Raw genomic sequence first — 18,330 nt, forward strand, 5'->3', positions numbered from 1 at the left:
AAAAAACCCTGCCATAGTACTTAGGCTTATTAATATTTGAAGACATTTGCCAAACAATTCCATAATTTCACTGTTACCTGAGGTCTTCAGATCAGTATCAATGTTCTTCTGAAAGGTAAGGTCTAACTCATCCTGAAATTTTGAGATACAATAATCACTTGCTAAGCTACTTTCTCACTTGCTGGTCAACAGATCAGACTAGGTTATTTACACAGCTTCTTGGTCTTAATACTATGAATCTATAAAAGGTTATAAACTCCTTCAAAACTCATACAGTTTCCAAAACAACATAAGTTATGAATAAAGAAATGAAGTTGAAGAACCTATAGGCTATGTCTAATTGCTTAGTCTAGACTTAAATTAGCATGACAATTAAAGTTTTTCACTTTGAGGAAAAATTTCTTGATGGTCTTTAAACTGCACAGACAGCATCTCATTTTTGTGGTACTATGCTTGCAGTTAGATATATCTCTGATTCAGGCAGTAAATATTAGTGTTTGACAAATATGAACTCTCTGCTTAGGAATCAAAATGTCACCAGGAAAGAATACTTAAGAGAAGAAAAATCTTTACATGCACTTTCTCCACATGGAGGGAAAATGGCCCCACAGTTTTGTGTTTTATAAGTAAATGTCCAGAGCAAGTATATCCTTAATTAAGACTCAGACCCAGAAGGCCTGGACCTGTCATCATGAAAATCCAGAACCAGACACACATCAACGCCAGTACTGAAGAAACAGGACCTTCTTAGTAAGACTACGCTCGGAATTTGTATTCAGTGTTCTAGGGGAGAACTTCCCTTAATGATACGCAAAATCTTTGATTTTGAATAATAGATATTTCAAATTTCCCTTTAAAACAAGTGCCAAGAATAAATTACCAGTTATAATCAAGCATCAGTTTCTCTATATACTTCTGTAGTGCATCTGTTAAAGAAATGTCCTTTATTCCAGTAAGAAAGCCCATTGCTACCTCTATTTAGCAGGTAAACAATGGTACCTAAATGTTCATCTAAATGTTCCTTTAGATGAAATCTATATTCAGATGAATCAAGTATTTAAGAGGAATAAAGGTTGAATAGTTAAATAAAATATTTTGGTTAAAATCTACAGGCTTCCCAGGGATTTTAAACACCATTAATGCAACTATTGTGGGAGGAGAGAAGAAGAAAAGGATCTCCAAATATTCGTCTACTTGGCAAAACTGGAATACAGGTGTATGAGAAGCAAAAACTCTTGTATGGGAGAATGCTTAAAGATAATACAGAGAAGTGATAAGCTTTGTGTGTCAAAGGAAGATTCACCTTGCTTTTTTAATACAGGCTTGAAGTTCTTTATATAAATAGTTCTTTAGAAAATGTGAGCTCTGAGTGGCTGTAGGCAATACACTGCCATGGAAAGCTTTCCATTGCTTTTTAAAACAAAGTTTGTTGCTACAAACTGTATTAAAACTGAGTACTTGGTACAACTTAGTTCACTGATACACAAACTAATAGGAACCAATTAAGGTTTTATTATTTCTTGCAATCACTTCCTTCAAGCTGCACTCAAGCCCTTCCCGGTTTGTAGGAGAGTACAAAAAGAGAGTTCATGCAATATAAGTTTTTACTTTGCCCCAAGTGTGACTAAAATTGGAAAGATTTAATTTATTTGTGTCTATAGCAGTGGCCTTAATCAGTGACTCATGGGTAATATGTAACGTATTGCTCAATGAGGTTCACCACCATGACTCAGCCATAGGAAGTTGCCCTTATTACAGACCTTTTTGACAGATAGAACATGATATGTTGTTGTCTACATCTGTTACTCAGTATTGTTGCCCAGGGGCTACTAAAGGTGAGGGACTGTTAGCTTGAAAGTTATACTGATTTATTTTCTGCTTTTTTTTTTTTTCCTGAGATGTACACAGTTCTTAATTTCATCCTAAATCATCAAACATTGAGCTGTAACATACATTTATACCAAGTTATACCTGGCCTATTGGCAAATCACATTAACTGGAATGTGAAAGTAGTGCATAATCTGGACAGGCTATAAACAAGGTTCCATGAGATGTGTGTACACATTTCAGATCATTTCTCACACATGCTGGTTTTGCTTTCTGCACAAGAAGTGAGTGACTGCATTTACTGAACTTCTCTGGAAACCTAATATACCTCAGGATCTATGAGTGAGTGGAGCACACAAGGGAGAAGAATGGAACACCATAGGGCAGAGAAAATCCCCCAACATTCTGAAAGAGTTATAAATATGTGTGTGAAGGAAATTTGGAAATAAAATGAACTTGGTTACCATTTTCACACTCATTCAGGTACTTGCAGATGGGGAAGAGTGATGAGTACGGGAACAATGATGAGCTAGAATGACAAAGTGTTAATAAACCCCTCAAATTTGGTTCTTTAAAGGTCAGAAACTTTTTAACATTAAAACATTGAAGGACTGGAAAATAGTATAGCACACGCTATAAATCTTCTGGCAGAAGCCTGCAGGAAGCTATAAAAAAATCAGTGTTACAACATACATATGATTGAATTTCAATGAATCATCATTTTATAGCAGCCATGACATGAAATCTCCATCATATTCTGAAAGTGAAGGTTAGGAGTCATACAGTACTTTACATTGTCATCATGTTTATTTAGAATTCTGAAAACAGCATAAAGGTAAGCAGAAAAAATAAAGAAGACATACTAAAAACTATGCAAGATAACAAAGCAACCATTGTTCTTTTATACACACATAGTTAACTGGAATGAAAAGAAATCTTCACTTGCTACTCAACTGCATTAATTGAATAGGAGAATTAAGGAAGAAAGGACTATTGCATCACTGTTCTCTTAGTTTTTAACACTGACTTCTTATGTTACTTGGAACAACTACTGGTGACCCCTGTGCCTAGCATCCTTTCTTGTCTCCCAGAGAAGTTTGGCATCAAGCTAAGTTGGCTTATATTTTCAGGGGCTCAGTTCTAACACTTTGTATTGTGTTTATGAGGCAAGGTATTGGTAGTGGGGCGCTGCAGAGGTGGCCTCTGTGAGCAGAGCCCAGCAGCTGCCCCATGTCAGATCAGAGCCAGCTTCAGATGGCTCCAAAAGAGACCCACTGCTAGCCAGAGCTGAGCCAGTGAACAGCGTTGGTTGGGCCTTTGGGAAAGCAAAATGAAGGAAAGGAAAAATAAACCTGCTGCACAACAGCATCTGGGAGAGCAAAGAGTGAGAACCAGCCCTGCCAAGGTCAGTGCAGGAAGGCAGGAGGTGCTCCAGGCAGGCAGCAGCAGTTCCCCTGCAGCCTATGGAGAGGCCCCTGGTGGAGCAGGCTGTCCCCCTGCAGCCCATGGGTCCCACACGGAGCAGATCTCCACGCTGCAGCCCGTGGAGGAGCCCCCGGTGGAGCAGGTGGATGTGACCTGGAGGAGGCTGCGGCCCATGGAGAGCCCCCGCAGGAGCAGGCCCCGGGCCGGAGCTGCAGCCCGTGGAGAGGAGCCCCCGCAGGAGCAGGGGGCCTGGGGGGAGCTGCCACTCGTGGGGGACCCGTGCTGGAGCAGTTTGCTCCTGACGGATGGACCCCCATGGTACAGAGCCATGTTGGAGCAGTTCTTGAAGAGCTGCTGCCTGTGGGAAGCTTCCGCAGGCTCACTTCAGGAAGGACGGCATCCCATGAGGGGGACCACACGTGGAGCAGGGGCAGAGAGTGACCGTGAAGGACAAGTGGAAGCGAAGCGTCAGGAACTGACCACAGCCCCTATTCCCTGTTCCCCTGCACCACTCGGGGGGTGGAGGTGGAAGAGGGTGGATGGGAGGAAGATGTTTTTAGTTTTAGTTTCTCACTGCTCTAGCTTGTTATTAATAGGTAATACATTTTATTAGACCTTACGTGTGAATAGAATATCATGAACTCTTTCCTCTAAGAGGATATTTACCCCCAAACTGATAACAATAACAGGAAAGTAACAATGAAAAACTTTGCTTAGGGGTACCTGTTGTGGTTTAAACCCAGCAGGCAGCTCAGCATCACATAGCCACTCACTCACTCTCCTCAGGTGGGATGGGGAAGAGAATCAGAGAGGTAAATGTGCGAGAACTCACGGGTTGAGATAAAGACTGTTTTCTAGGTAAACCAGAAGCTGCATGTGCAAGCAAAGCAAAACAAGAAATCCATTCGCTACTTCCTATCAGCAGGCAGGTATCAGCCACTTCCAGGAAAGCAGAGCCCTTGTGGTGTGAGACATTTTTTGTCAGTCTGGACCAGCTATCCTGGCTGGGTCCCCTCCCAGCTCCTAGTGCACCCCGTGCTGTCAGGGCAGTGTAAGGAGCTGAAAAGTCCTTGGCTCTGGGTCAGCACTGCTCTGCAACAACTAAAACATCGGTGTGATATCAGAATTATTTTAATCAAAAATACAAAACCCAGCATCATGCAAACCTCTACAAAGAAAATTAGCTCTATACCAGTCAGAACTATAAAACTACCTTGCCCAGACTGAGCAGTAACATGGGCATTATGAATAGATTTTCCAGAAAACAAGGAGTCTTTTTGAAAAGAACATAGACAATATGGAGTGCAAAAGGAAGGGACCCACACTTTGGGGATTAGCTATAAAAATGTGTTACAAATTTGATGTCCATTAACATTTTGTATGTTTCTAGTATTGTTGACATTGTGAATGTCAACAATATTTGACATTCTTGACATTTGACATCGACTTTATTGTGAATGTGTAATTCAGGATAACTACACATTTGGTAGTTAATTATATATCATTAGTAAAATAATAAAATTTTTCCATACTGCTTCCCATTGCTTCCCTATGTTGTACCAAGTCTTATTTATGGTCTCGACTCTTAAAACAAAAACAAACAAACAAAAAAAAAAAGGAAAAGACACAGTAGGCTCAAACAAAAGAATAAAAAAAGCTTAAAAATCAGGATGCCAAAGGCAAGATTGCTTCTGTAAGTTGTAATTAATTACACCAGCACAGTTAAGATACACTGTTGGCAAAGATTACTGTGACACTTCTTTCTGTTACGTGAGATATGCCACCAACCAACAGTTAGGAGACCAAAAGATCTGTCTTGTGTCTAGATAATAGAGTGGAATTTTATGCCAATTTAGTTTCATAGAGCATGAACCAATGATAGAGAAAATTTAACAAACTAGTAGTTTTGATATACTATTTAAATTGAACTTTTTTTTTTTTCCTTCAAATCATTTTGTTCCAGTTGTGGTTCTATAAATATAAAAGCAAAAAGACACTTCCCTGTGCAAGGTGCTTTGTGCTGGGCTTTTTCCAGGTGAAGCACAGAACTTGCACATGCCTGGGATGAAGAGTGCTATGGTGCTATGGTATGAGTCTGATCTGCCCTCATGTCTGAATATAACATGGGTATAGGTGGATATTTCTGATGTTGCAGCGTCTCTGACATTCAGTATAGACTACAGTACTGTCTGAAGATCCTTACATAAGAGCTCTTCTTTCCAGCTACAGTTGGAAACCTGTATATTTATGATGAGAACATGGGACTACTGAGGCACAATTTCTCCATTGTGGGGAAGCCAGGAGTTTCTTTAAATGACACTGTTCCTCATGTGAGGGACATACCTGTTCAGAGGGAGTTGCCTTGGTAGTCTCAATCACCACCCTCCTGAGGTGTAACCTGCTTTCAAAGTGCACTGTATGCTCCTCTTATCAAGAAGAACATTTCATGTTAACAAGGGGTACTTAAGATAAAATATGGTCTAGTGGTAAGCATTATAGCTTTTGGATGGTCCATGTGGTTAGGCTCACTTGAGGAGTAAGAGCTTGTTGGACATTGGCCTCAGAGATACAGGAGGCATACCAGACAGTTTAGTGGTCTCCTGTGGTTTGACTTGTTGAGATGATTTGAAGATACTGACATAATATTTGCATACTTATCTGTTGGTTTCATTGGATGTGCACCTGGGTTAAAAACAAAAGCCCTGAATTTGTTTTTATTTTCACTCTGAAGATTTTGAAAATTGTTCCATTAAACAAAAAGAGGAAGGTGCATTTCTATTAGGACAATTATGATTTTTATCTTTTATGGATCAGATAACATTCTTATTTTGAAAGGGGAAGCTGGAATAAGTGAAGTTCTGTGGTAGGAAAAATAACTAAAAATCATCAATGTCTACAATAGCCTGTGCTCAGTCACAGCAATCATGAAATATCCTTGAGAGAAAAGCCAGATTTCCTGGAATGAACAACCTATAGCAATCACAAAAAGGCTTGCTACATCCCCAGTTTAATCACAGCTACTGGCAACGGCAAAAATGACTGAAAGTGTTTGTGTCCATTAATGTCTGCAGCTAGAAAAATGCATGGCAGTAGAGCTGTAAGGTGTGTATAAGGACAAATCTACAGTACATTTGCGTTCCATTTGTGAAAGACTCATGCTCCTTTGTATCAGAAGAAGAGGAATAGATAAGTTTTTTTTTTTTTATTATTTGTACACATCAATTTTGTTACCTACCAGTGAACCCAAAGCTGCAAAAAGCTTATCACCTATTAGGCAGTATGTGTGGGAATCTAGGGTACTGAACTCATATCTTCTGGGCCTCGTCTCATTCAACTAAGGAATAGACTTTTTATCTTTTTATCTTTTTATTAGAGGTTCATTAGAGCAAACCTGGTAGTTTTAAAAGACACGACACTAAAGGCTCCACTACTCCAGCCACCTGAGAATTGCACTATATAATCATCATGCTCAGCCTGAAATATCTGCTTATAGTAAAAGTGAATAGATAAAAAAGTACAAGTTATAGGTCCACACGTTTATTGGACTTTATAGATGGTGAATTTTATAAATCAGATCATCAGGACATTCCAGTTTCTTCTAGTTGTCTGAAAATCTTATTAACCGTGTATAATACCTTATCTATCACTTTTATTGTTTTAAGTAAGGCTGGGTCATGGTAAGGTCTTGTGTAAAGATGACCCCTTTTTACTCAATTGATTTGTTTCCCTGTTTAGCTCATCTATGTATTAATATATATAGTTAAGTAGGATGGTTTTGTAATAATCCATTTGCTCCAGGCAGCACAATTTGCCAAGGCAGTAAAATTGAGCGAGCTGGATTGTACCCCTGCTCACACCTCATCAGCAGATTGTTTCCTGCAGTCCAGCTCCTGGATGAGTGTTAAGTGTGAGCAAATCTACCGAGGGCAATCAAAATGCACAGGTATTACTCAAGGCAGAAAACAATCAGGCTGCCCAGACCGCTGACATCACTGTTTAGCCTTACATGACCTGCATTACTGGAGCTGGTGTGTAGGGAAGAAAACAGTCATATTGACCTTCAAAGCCCAGCAGTGATTTTTCTAGACCAATATTTAGTAAAAGATGCAATTAGCTTCATTTCCTATTAAAAAAAAAAAAAGTTCAGAATTACTAGGGACAAAAGATATGGATACTCACAATGACACTTTTACCAGGCACTTTATGTTATGACTCTACATTAGTTCAGGATGATAATTTCTAAAGAGAATTTTATTGATTTTTTTCCTGTCAAGTTACTCATTCAGAGCCTCAGCTGTGTGAATCAGCACATCTCATTTGAAGTTGGCAACATAACCAATGGACATATTCATCCATGGTGTGAGCTTATTATGAATGTGAATTTGGCCTGGTATGCTGCTGCACTTTTTTGGGAAATAGTTTAAGACATACCTCCAAGGTTTCCATCAGAATGCCAAATAATACCAGTCTGGGCATCCACAAAGTCTTATTTGAAGGTGTTTTGGTGCTTTCCATCCACAATTAGCCAGCACTAGTAAGAGATAAAGAAATGTTTTTCTATAGATTGTGTATTTGTTTCATATAGATGGTTTATGTATTTATTTATTTATCTTTAAAGAGACTGACTCATAACACCTTTGGCAGCCCTAGTATAGAAAGGGAAAAAAAAAAAAAAAAGAATGAAATTAAATGCACAGAAGAATACAAATGCAACACTGCTTCATTTGTATACAGAGAAAAAAAATCCAGTGAGTTGGCTGCCAGAAGGTGAAAGGATTTGGTTAAAATATGTAACAAAATAGGCATGATTTTTACATTTTTATTAATGTACTTTAAATTAGTAGACTTAGATGTTCATTTTACTCTGTGTTCAAGAGCTTCCACTGAATTCCTCCCAGATAAATTTCTTCCCTTGTGTTACATTTAACTAAAGCTAGAGATTCAGTTTTATTGTAAACTAACTAATTTATCAATTTCTTTAGCTATCTATAAGTCCATAAATGGATCCTGCATTCCCTTTGCCCTATTTCTTATTAATATATGTGCCAGTTGCATTATCTCACTTTCAGTTGCATTGTAATGAGAAAGAGGATTGCTTTTTTTAATCCTCATTTGTCATCAGTGCAGCAGTCCTGGAGAACTAGAAGTCTATCCTTCCATTTAGCTTTTGTTGTCTGATTTTTTACCACTGTTTGGAAACAGCTTGTGCAATACCCAGGGCTGCAAGATTGATCCTCATTCAAGTATTAATTATTCTACCTTGGACCCAATCAGCATTTGGGACAAAATTAAACTGGCAACATTGAGTTCTGAATTTCATTAGAGGACAGGGGCTTTTACTGGTCAATAAATGATTAGTACTAGGAAAATATTGAGACACTAGCTCTTTTTAATTTATTTTATTTTATTTTATTTTATTTTATTTTATTTTATTTTATTTTATTTTATTTTTATTTTATTTTTTTCCCTCTCAAATTAAGAGACTAAACCTTGGATTTTGAAGTCTGGAAACAGGTTGCTTGTGTTATTAAGAATAAAATGCTTTGCCAATGAGTCTTGAAAGTCTGGCTCTATTTGTAGCCAGTACTTCAGGATTCCTCCCTGGGTTGTTGTCCTGTACAACAATCTCATTACCTTCTGACACATCTGCAAGAATGGAGATGCAGAAAGTTCAGATTTGCTGTTGCTGTTCAAATTACCCAACACTTGGATTTTTGAGTTTGATATTGAATCAGATGCTGTTTTCTCCTGGTATTTCCACTCACATTTCCCTTGTGTGCTTTTACTTGCCTATACTCCCACTCTGATTTCACCTCCTGCAAGGAAGAAAATACTCATTAAGACTGTGAGCTCTTGTTAACACTACAGAAATTGGGTTGTACTTTGCATTTTGTGGTGTTGTACATATAAAAGTGGACAAGAGAAGATGAACTTGAGAACTGGAAAGCTAGGCTTTGTTGTAGAAAAAGTATACCTATAAACAACTTCGTCACAGTTGGTCCATGGTAATAGATAAGCAGATAGGAGCTTCCTTTGCCCATGTTTCAATTCAGATAGATAGATGTGAGCTATCTGGGTACATGAGGAAAGTCATCTGTCATATTAATAGACTGAAGCTTTGTAGACTTGATATACTTTCTACCAGATCATTTGTGTAATATGTGGATTTATCACACAGAGATTGACCTCTCTTTAGGAAGGGTTGTGGGGTTCCCTTTACTATTTAAAAAAAATGTTTTGGCATTTTATATATACATTTTAAATTGGTTTTGGAGCTTTTAAAGTACTTGTACAGTACTTTACAAACAAAAAAAAGTACAGTACAAACTTGTAACTTTGTCTTCACTTGTATTGTTTATCCACTGAACCCTAAGGAGAAGAGTAATGGTAATTGTGTTTTCACTTGGGGAATTTTTATCAAATAATTGAAATTTTCTGTGCTAGTTAGCACTGAAAAAGCAGGCAGAAGAAAGAAACTGTAAGTAGGCAGTAAATTGACCTCCACTTCTTTCTATAGGAAAAAAAATATTTGTTGTGTTTTCTTTATGCACAGCTGCTCTGCTTCCCGCTGTTCTATTTTTCCACTGCTCTGCCAGTAACGATGCTGGAAACATGCTTCAGTGATCCAAGTCTTGCCGAGGTCAGTTTTGACTATTAGCAACAGGAGCTGAAGTTTGCATAGCCATTTATCATTGGGTTTTTGAGACCGATGATGAAGTGGGAAGTGCTTCATTTCCACCAGCAAAACCACCACTGCCACCACTGTGGTGGTTTTACTCGGGCGGGCAACCAAGCTCCAGCTCAGCCACTCTCTCATTCCCCTTACTCAAAGGGAAAGGGGGAGAAAATACGACACAAAGGGCTCAAGGGTTGGGATAAGAATGGGGAGATCGCTCAACAATTATTGTGACTGGCAAAACAGACTCAGAGTAGGGAGATAGTACGATTTATTGCCTATTACTAACAAGCTAGAGAAGTGAGAAACAAAGGAAAGAGACCAAAAACGCCTTCCCCCCATCCACCCTCTTCCACCTCCTCCCCCCGAGTGGTGCAGCGAAATGGGGGAATGGGGGTTATGGTCAGTCTATAGCATTTAGTCTCCACCGCTCCTTCTCAGTCACTCTCTGCCCCTGCTCCACGTGGGGTCCCTCCCACGGGATGCAGTCCTTCCTGAACTGAGCCTGTGTGGGCTTCCCACAGGCAGCAGCTCTTTAAGAACTGCTCCAGATAGGGCTCCGTATCACAGGGTCCATCCATCAGGAGCGAACTGCTCCAAACTGGGTCCCCCATGGGCAGCAGCTCCTGACAGGTCACCTGCTCCTGGGTGGGCTCCTCTCCACGGGCTACAGGTCCGGCCCGGAATCTGCTCTGGCAGGGGTCCTCCACAGGCTGCAGCCTCCATCAGTGCAGGCCCACCTGCTCCATGGTGGTCTCCTCCACGGGCTGCAGCGTGGAGCCCTGCTCCACCATGGTACTCCATGGGCTGCAGAGGGACAGCCTGCTTCACCATGGTCCTCACCACAGGCCGCAGGGGACTTCTGCTCTGGTGCCTGGAGCACCTCTCCCCCTCCACTGACCTTGGCACCTGCAAGTCTGTTTCTCACTCCTCTCTCTCTCCAAGCTCTGTGTGGCAGCAGTTCCCCCCCCCCCCCCCCCCCCCGCCCTTTCTTAAATATGCTCTCACAGAGGCGCAAACAACATTGCTTATTGGCTTGGCTCTGGCCAGCAGCGGGGCCCTTATCTAACATGGGGCAGCTTCTGGGTTCTTCTCACAGAAGCCACCCCTATGGCCCCCTGCTACCAAAACCTTGCCACGTAAACCCACTACAACCACCAATAGAAATGATGGTCTGTGGGAAGAGCACATTTTATTTCTTCAGGGTTTCTGACTCTGTTGTGCCAAGACCAGAGGTGGCTGATGGTCTCAGGGGTGTGTGTGTATACTTGATGTGAATGAGTTGGTGGTGCATGTCTCCTCCTCCTGAATTCCACCCTGTTGCTTTTGCACGCACAGATTACCAGCTGTCAGCTGCTTTCTGGGCTGGTCTACTAGAGAACATTTCTCCAACTGGCTGTCGTTGTGAGGTTGTGTTCATTTCCACAGCAACCTGCTCCCTCTTTTGATGTCATTGTGGGCAGGCATCAAATCAGAAAATTCCCTGTGTGAGTTGGATTTCTATTTTTCCTTTTAATGCAATCACATGCGTTTCAATGCAGGGATTTGCATTGGTTGCCAGCAATGTTTTTCTGTAAGGAACTGATTGTGTTTGTCTCTGCCAAAGTCATATATATAAGCATGACACAAATTATCATCCTGAGTAAAGTTGAGTATTGCATTACATAACCCCTTGAAAGGATAAAAAAGAGCAATAGCTAAAGCAGCACTTATGTTTATGAGCAGTATTTCATCGCATTAGTTCCATTTAGACTGTAATGCCTCTCTGACACAGATGTTTAATCTATCTTTTATTTTCAAGAATGCCAAGCTAATGTTGTCCAATAATTCTCAGTTCTAATGTACCAGCACACCATCCCCCAGGTCTTCAGCTACATTTTTTCATAAATCTTTCCCTTCAAATTTTGTAATGAATTAGCTGAGTTTTGGGTTTTATTTTTATTTTTATTTGGGGGGGAGTGGTGGGTGGTGGGCTGCAACAGTTCTGGCTGCTGTATAGAGGCAGAGGGGAGGCTACCCTTGCTCCAATAGATGATGTATCTGGTCTAAAGGAAGAAGGCAATGTCCAAGTTGATTTGTGTAATTCACTAATTTCAATATGGTGGCACGGCATACCATTTTCTTTCTCTCTTGAGTGTAAGCCATATGTTCATCTCTTTGTCTCCCTTGGAGGTGTAAGCCAGCTGAAGCACCCTATTGTTATATTCAATAACAGATAATTCATAATGGATACCCAATATTCTAACCCAATATCAGTAGGAGGGAACTAAACATTATCATAAACATAACCACTTTTGGGGCTAGTTATCCAAGACGCTCTTCATTTAGACACTGAGATCAATGGCATGGTTCAAGAAGAAACATGCTTCTCAGTGTACTTAAACATCCCTCCATTAGTTTTTTTTTTTCCTTTTTTTTTTTTTGAGTTAAATATGTAAAAGGACATCCATATTTTGAATAGTTACCTATTTTTTTAATATTTACATGCAACTGCTAAATATGTGCTTTCGTCCTTTTCAAAGTAGAAATATTTACAATGCTTTTAGTGCTGATGTCAAATATAAGATTAAATTAATTAAATATTGAAGATTAATTTTAAAACATCTGAAATTATTTTAATGATGATACAAAACACAACAAACTGGCATTGCCCACGTAATCAGCAAAGAAAGAAACACTACTGCTATCAATCAGGGCAGGCATTCTTGTTATTAAATTTAATGAAAAAGGTTTGCCTTTTATTAATATTTAGGGTTGCTGATTATGATTGTAACTTCATGGAAAATGAAATACATCTCCTTTATTTAGACCAAATTTATTGCTACCTCTTTCAAACTGCATCATTCTACAGCAATTTGCATGAAAATATTTGAATGTCAGTAGATGAGGAGAGGAGTATGGTTTGTCTGAGTGTGATTTTGCTCGTTCTTTTTCCATTACTGCAAGTAGCAATTGACATTCACTTGTAGTATTTCGGATGAGCTTTCTATGTGATGTACAACTATTAATATCCATTGCAGGAAGAAAGTAGGAAAAACCCACAGGTCTGAGTCTCTTTTAATGCCAAAGTATTGTTACTATTTCAGTATAGGGACAGTTGACAATTTTTATTAAAACAAGAATGTCTACAAACCTCAGTTTTGTGTATACACTATCCAAAAAGTAGAAAAACTGACACTTTTCCAATTTGCAACAGGAAGTGGCTGGAGGAAAGATACAGAATAAACAAGTACAAGCTCCTTATATCATTTAGTTCCCAAAGCACAAACAAGGTGGCTGTGCTAAACCATTAGAATAGACAGTGGCTTGACTAGCCTACACACAACACTTCATAGCTTCTGCAATGAAGGGATCCTCCAGTTTCATTAGTGCCTTGTCCATGTTTTGCTGTTGTCCAGCAGGAAGTAGAGTTTGGTTTTGCTTTGTGTGTGTGTGCTCTTTATTCTTACTGATGCTCATCATTAATATCTTAGCATCTTGCAGTAATGCTTTACATGCCCTCACTCCTAAGGCACTAGCCAGTCAGGGAATAACTTACAAAAATACAGAACATTTTAACTTCAGCTCCAGGAATGAAATTCCCATGCAAATATCGGACAAAAATCTATATATCGGAGGACTAGATTCCTGAGGAAGGGGCTGAGGAAAAATGACATACAAGACAAGGGTGATTTAAGCCTAAGGTGTTGCTAGTAAAATAGCAGCATATGTATGGAAATCCATATCTTGCATATTTTGTGAATCCATTATCCCTAATTCAAGCATATATTTGAGCCAGAGCAACAACATGAAATTGCTTCCTGCTTCTTCAGATGAAACGTACAGCAACATCCAGGACCCACTACAACCCCCTTGTTCCTCTGCACACACCTTTAACAGTTGGGCATTCACTAATCTACTCCCACACTCGCATTTTTTGGGCCAAAACATCTTGCATCTGTGCTGTGCCAAGGCAGAGGGGCAGCTTCTCTAGGAAGGGAGTGGGGAAGTTTAATGTGTATGGCATTTGTCAGGGTGCCCTCTGAGGAAATGAGGCTTCTCATATTTCCCAGGCTGAGAGCTGCATCTATCACCTCATGGTAAAATGATCTAATTGCTAGGTTTAGTCTCTAAGAGGGGTCAGACACCACTGTTAGTGGAGTGGAGGTGGAGGTGGCTGCTGAGCTCTCTGCTGTGATCACTGCCTTTGGCAAGTGTTAAACATATACTGGGTGATCCTCCTTGTTCTGGCTCTCAAGGTCTCAGCTGTGTAGGATAACCCATAAATATATGTTAAGCAACTTTACATATCAAAGACACTTCAGTAAGGAAAACTTACACCCTTAGCTAAAATCTTAGATGTTAGGCTTTTTAAAAAGTGATTCATACCTAGTCAGAGATGTGGAACCCAGTCACTGCAGTATGGCAGAGCTGGGTGGCCAAGAGGGCCATGTACCAAACCCTAGCTTGCTGACCAGCAGACTGCAGTTGCTTTATCTGTCTCTTAGGTAAGAAGGACAACTGGGGGGGGGAGTGAGGGAGGGAGTGTGTGTGTGTTTGTGTGTGTGTGTGGGATGGGAGGGCAGGGTGAGAAATCCTACAGGAGATGGGGTAGGATTTCACAGTTTGGAATTTGCTTAAATGTAAGTATCTAAGACTTCAACTTTTCCTTAAGGAAAACCATTTTTCCCTCCTCAGCATGGTCCCTGTCAGCTCCCACCAGACTCTGTCTTGCCTGGTTCCCTCAAGGCAGCAGCTTGCAGGCCAAATCAGGCCCTGAGCACTTGCCATCTTACACTGATGTGCTTACACTTAGGTGAGAAGAGAATGGGAGATCTGTCAGGTCTTCACAACAGGATGCACTTTGACACTGCAGGAGATGCAGAGTGAAATAGTACAAGATGACTTTATTGTATCATCTTCATGGTAGCAGAGTTTTCTTGTTTTTGCCTTGTGTTGTTTGCTGCTGTAAGCCATACACTCTTCGTAGGCCAAACACTTGAAACCCAAAATGCACCATTGGCAGCAGCTGGAAGAAGTGGGTGAGTGTGAAGGGGTGCATGGCTGCAGAGCACCGTTGGTCACAGAAGTATGACCAGGCTCACGCTTCCCATCTCCTGTCCTGCCAGCCGCTTAGGAGACTGTGACCTTTTGTTCATCCTTAGTGCTGACAAGGCAGGGGATGGCAGGAGGTCTCCCTTGTTTTCTGCAGTGAAGAAGTCTAATTTGGGAACCGTCCACCTCTTTACTCTCAGGGAAGGTTCAACACCTGCAGCACTCCAGGTGTCTCCTATACTGTCTTCTCCTTGGCCCACGGCCTGTTTGAGCAAGGGGCTGGTGAGTACTGGTGAGTCATTGCACCCTATGTGCCAGATACTGGTGACACCACAGCTGTGCATGGTTTATGTTATATGGAGTTGTTTCCAGTCACACTTAGTTTGGAGTCAAGATTGCCAGAATCATTTCTCTAGGAACAGGATTTCTTCTGGAAATAGGCCATTGTGAAAATACCCATATATCTACAAAAGGCACACCATTTTATTCCTTTGGAAAGTTTCCTATTGTCACTAAAAAGAGGGTGGGAGTGTGATTTAATATCCTTACAGGCAAGGCGGGCTGAAAAGCTTTAAGCAGAAAAGCTTAAATGAAGGGACACCATCGCTGATGTGCAGTCAAACATGACAATCAGATTACAGTATCAGTGGCTACCTCCCAAAGTAAAGTTTGTTGATGCTTATTAAAACTTCAGAAAATGATCCAATGTTAAAAACAGCAGTTCAAATAAAGTCCAATAGACTCAAGTGATATTTATTGCAAACAGCTTCCAGGTGTCTGAGGAAACCTTGTGCCATCCAAGCAGTTAATAAACCAAACATGTTCTGCAGTAACATTAGCAAGTAAGAAAACAGCCTGTTTGTCTTTCAAATAAGAAAGTTATACTCCAAAGGAAATAATGTAAACTTCCTGGGAAGAGCTTAATTAATATCCCTATACACTATCTTCCCAGAGAAAAAAAAACAACAAAAAAGCAGGAGTCTATATTAATTAATTGGGCAAAAATATTTGCTTACTTAAATGGGTGTAATTAAGAATAATATCCTGAGAACTAATTTTAGAGTCCTTTTGCTGCTTTAAAATAATTATCTGGGACAAGTTTTCCACTGAATAGAGCAGCAGTTCATTTGATCAGAATGTCTGGACGAAAAGTTCCCTAAGTATTCAGAACTTATCTTGCTAACTCCATGGACAGAATTCAGCCAATAGCAGAAAAATCTACATTCAGATATTTGCATTAACCAGAATCAACAGGCAGAAGAAAAATCAGGTGGTACTTATTTCAGAAATTGAGGCTTATTTTGAGTACCACTAAAAAGGGCTTAGAGGAATGCAGAAAGCATAACAGTGAGAAAGAAGAGATGAAGAAAGAACAAAAGACGAGAATAAAGGACAGGGTGATAAGTATCAAAAGGTTTTGTAACAGTCATAGAATTGCAGTGGAAAGTGAGGAACACTTCCTGAGAGGGACCCTGCAGCTAGCATGGGGCCCAGTGAAACCAACTGTACACAGGGGAGCCCCTTCTCTAGTCAGGTGAGAGCTGTGTCAGGGGACGAGATCCTTTTCCAGAATTATCAGAAATTTACCTTATTCCACCTTGCATCCTCAACTCTTTTCATTCATAAAAAATTAAATAGTCAAGAAAACCTCCTAAGATTTGACAATAAGGTGTTAGTTAAAGGCCAGCTCATGGATCCTGATATTGTGTAAATCACTGTTAAAATAAATCTGAACACAGACTTGAGTATTTTATCGATGTTCTAGCCATAATAGCCATTGGCTATTGTGGATAAAATTTAACTCATTTGTTCCTTTCTCTTTTATGCAAGCTGCATTTTGTATGCATTTCGTCAGGTGAAATGTGGACCTCTGTAGGTTTAGACAGAAGCTAAATAGTAGCTCTGGTGATGTCTCTGACTTTTAAATGGTAGAGCTGGACATGAAGGAAGACCTCGTGTTTCCACTCAGTGCCATTGGCACATTGTACTGATAATCTCAAAACTGTACATAAGGATTCCTGCTTTGCCTCTAGAATATCTCTGAATATTGAGACCTCTCCCTCTCCCTCTCCCTCTCCTCCTGCATTTTCTCATTCTCTTCATTCTCCTCCTCCAAAATAACCCAAAACATCCTCCGAAATCCACCTAAAACGAACTTACCATTGAATATAGAAAGAAAAGTAATAGCAATTAACAATTCCTGAAGTGTCTGTCCAAAAAATGAGAATTAGAGTGAATGGTATATTATTGCTCAATAGCCTTTCAGTTTGGAATTTTTTTAGGCCTCAGGTTTCATGTAGTTCTCTGCAAGAAGGCAAACATATATAAGGATACCAATGATTTTACTCTGGACAACAGTGTATGTGTCTCTTCTTTCTCCTCACTGGAAGCAATACATTCCCTGAGAACAAAAATATTAATCTGAGCCAAATTTGTGCCCCATTCCAGTTCTTCTCCTAATGGCTAATACTATGGTTATAAGCACTATGCCTTTACACAGCTGGGATGTATCAAATCTTGTCTTTATACAAAGCTTTATTCCTGGTGTCAGAAAACAGTATAGCCAGTACTTCAGCCAGTGTATGGGCTCAAAGCAAAATTTCCACGGAGAGTCTTCAAGCTGGAACATGAACCACCATAAGGTACCCTGCATGCTCTAGTAACTGACCTACTCTGTGAAATACTGCCAGCTCATGACAACCACTTGTGCAGAGATTCTCTGCAAATAAAAAAGATGGATGTTGTCATTGACGGTTTCTTTAGCTTATACAATAAGTGCTCTAATAGAGTACAGAAATATTCTCATGTCTTCTTTGGAAACCACTTTAATCTGCTGTGAAGAAAATCTTTCCCCTGCTCATTGGCAAGCTGGCTTGTCACTTCCTTTTCCATTGCTGTCCACATTTTGATGGCAAACTAGATATCAGCTATTTGATTGTGCAGTGAATTTTATGACTTCAACTCTGTTGATCAAAGTAAAGTTTGCAAATTAAGTTTGGCTCCCACATTTTTTCAAAATACAATGATGCCTTATGTTTTTCCCCAGAACCCCATCATACACATTTTTTTGAAAATGAACTAAATTATAATAGTACAACGAAGGTGGTCATTACTTACAAGGTGCCTATGTCATTTTCTGAAGAAAATGTTGAAAATGAGAAAGAGTAATTTCACACTGGGATTCTCTAGAAAATTATCTTCCTTAATGGAAATCTCAGAACACATATTAATTAAGGTATATGTATACCAAGTAACCATAGTTACTAAGGTATATGTACTCAAGTAACCATAATGGGTAAGGAAAAATATAAAAAAAATAGTTTGTCTTCAGAGCAGAGTTTGGACAGTATATAACAAAGAATGCAACA

The sequence above is a fragment of the Anser brachyrhynchus genome (assembly GCF_964034855.1).
Source record: "Anser brachyrhynchus genome assembly, chromosome: 2".
Lineage (NCBI taxonomy): Eukaryota > Metazoa > Chordata > Aves > Anseriformes > Anatidae > Anser > Anser brachyrhynchus.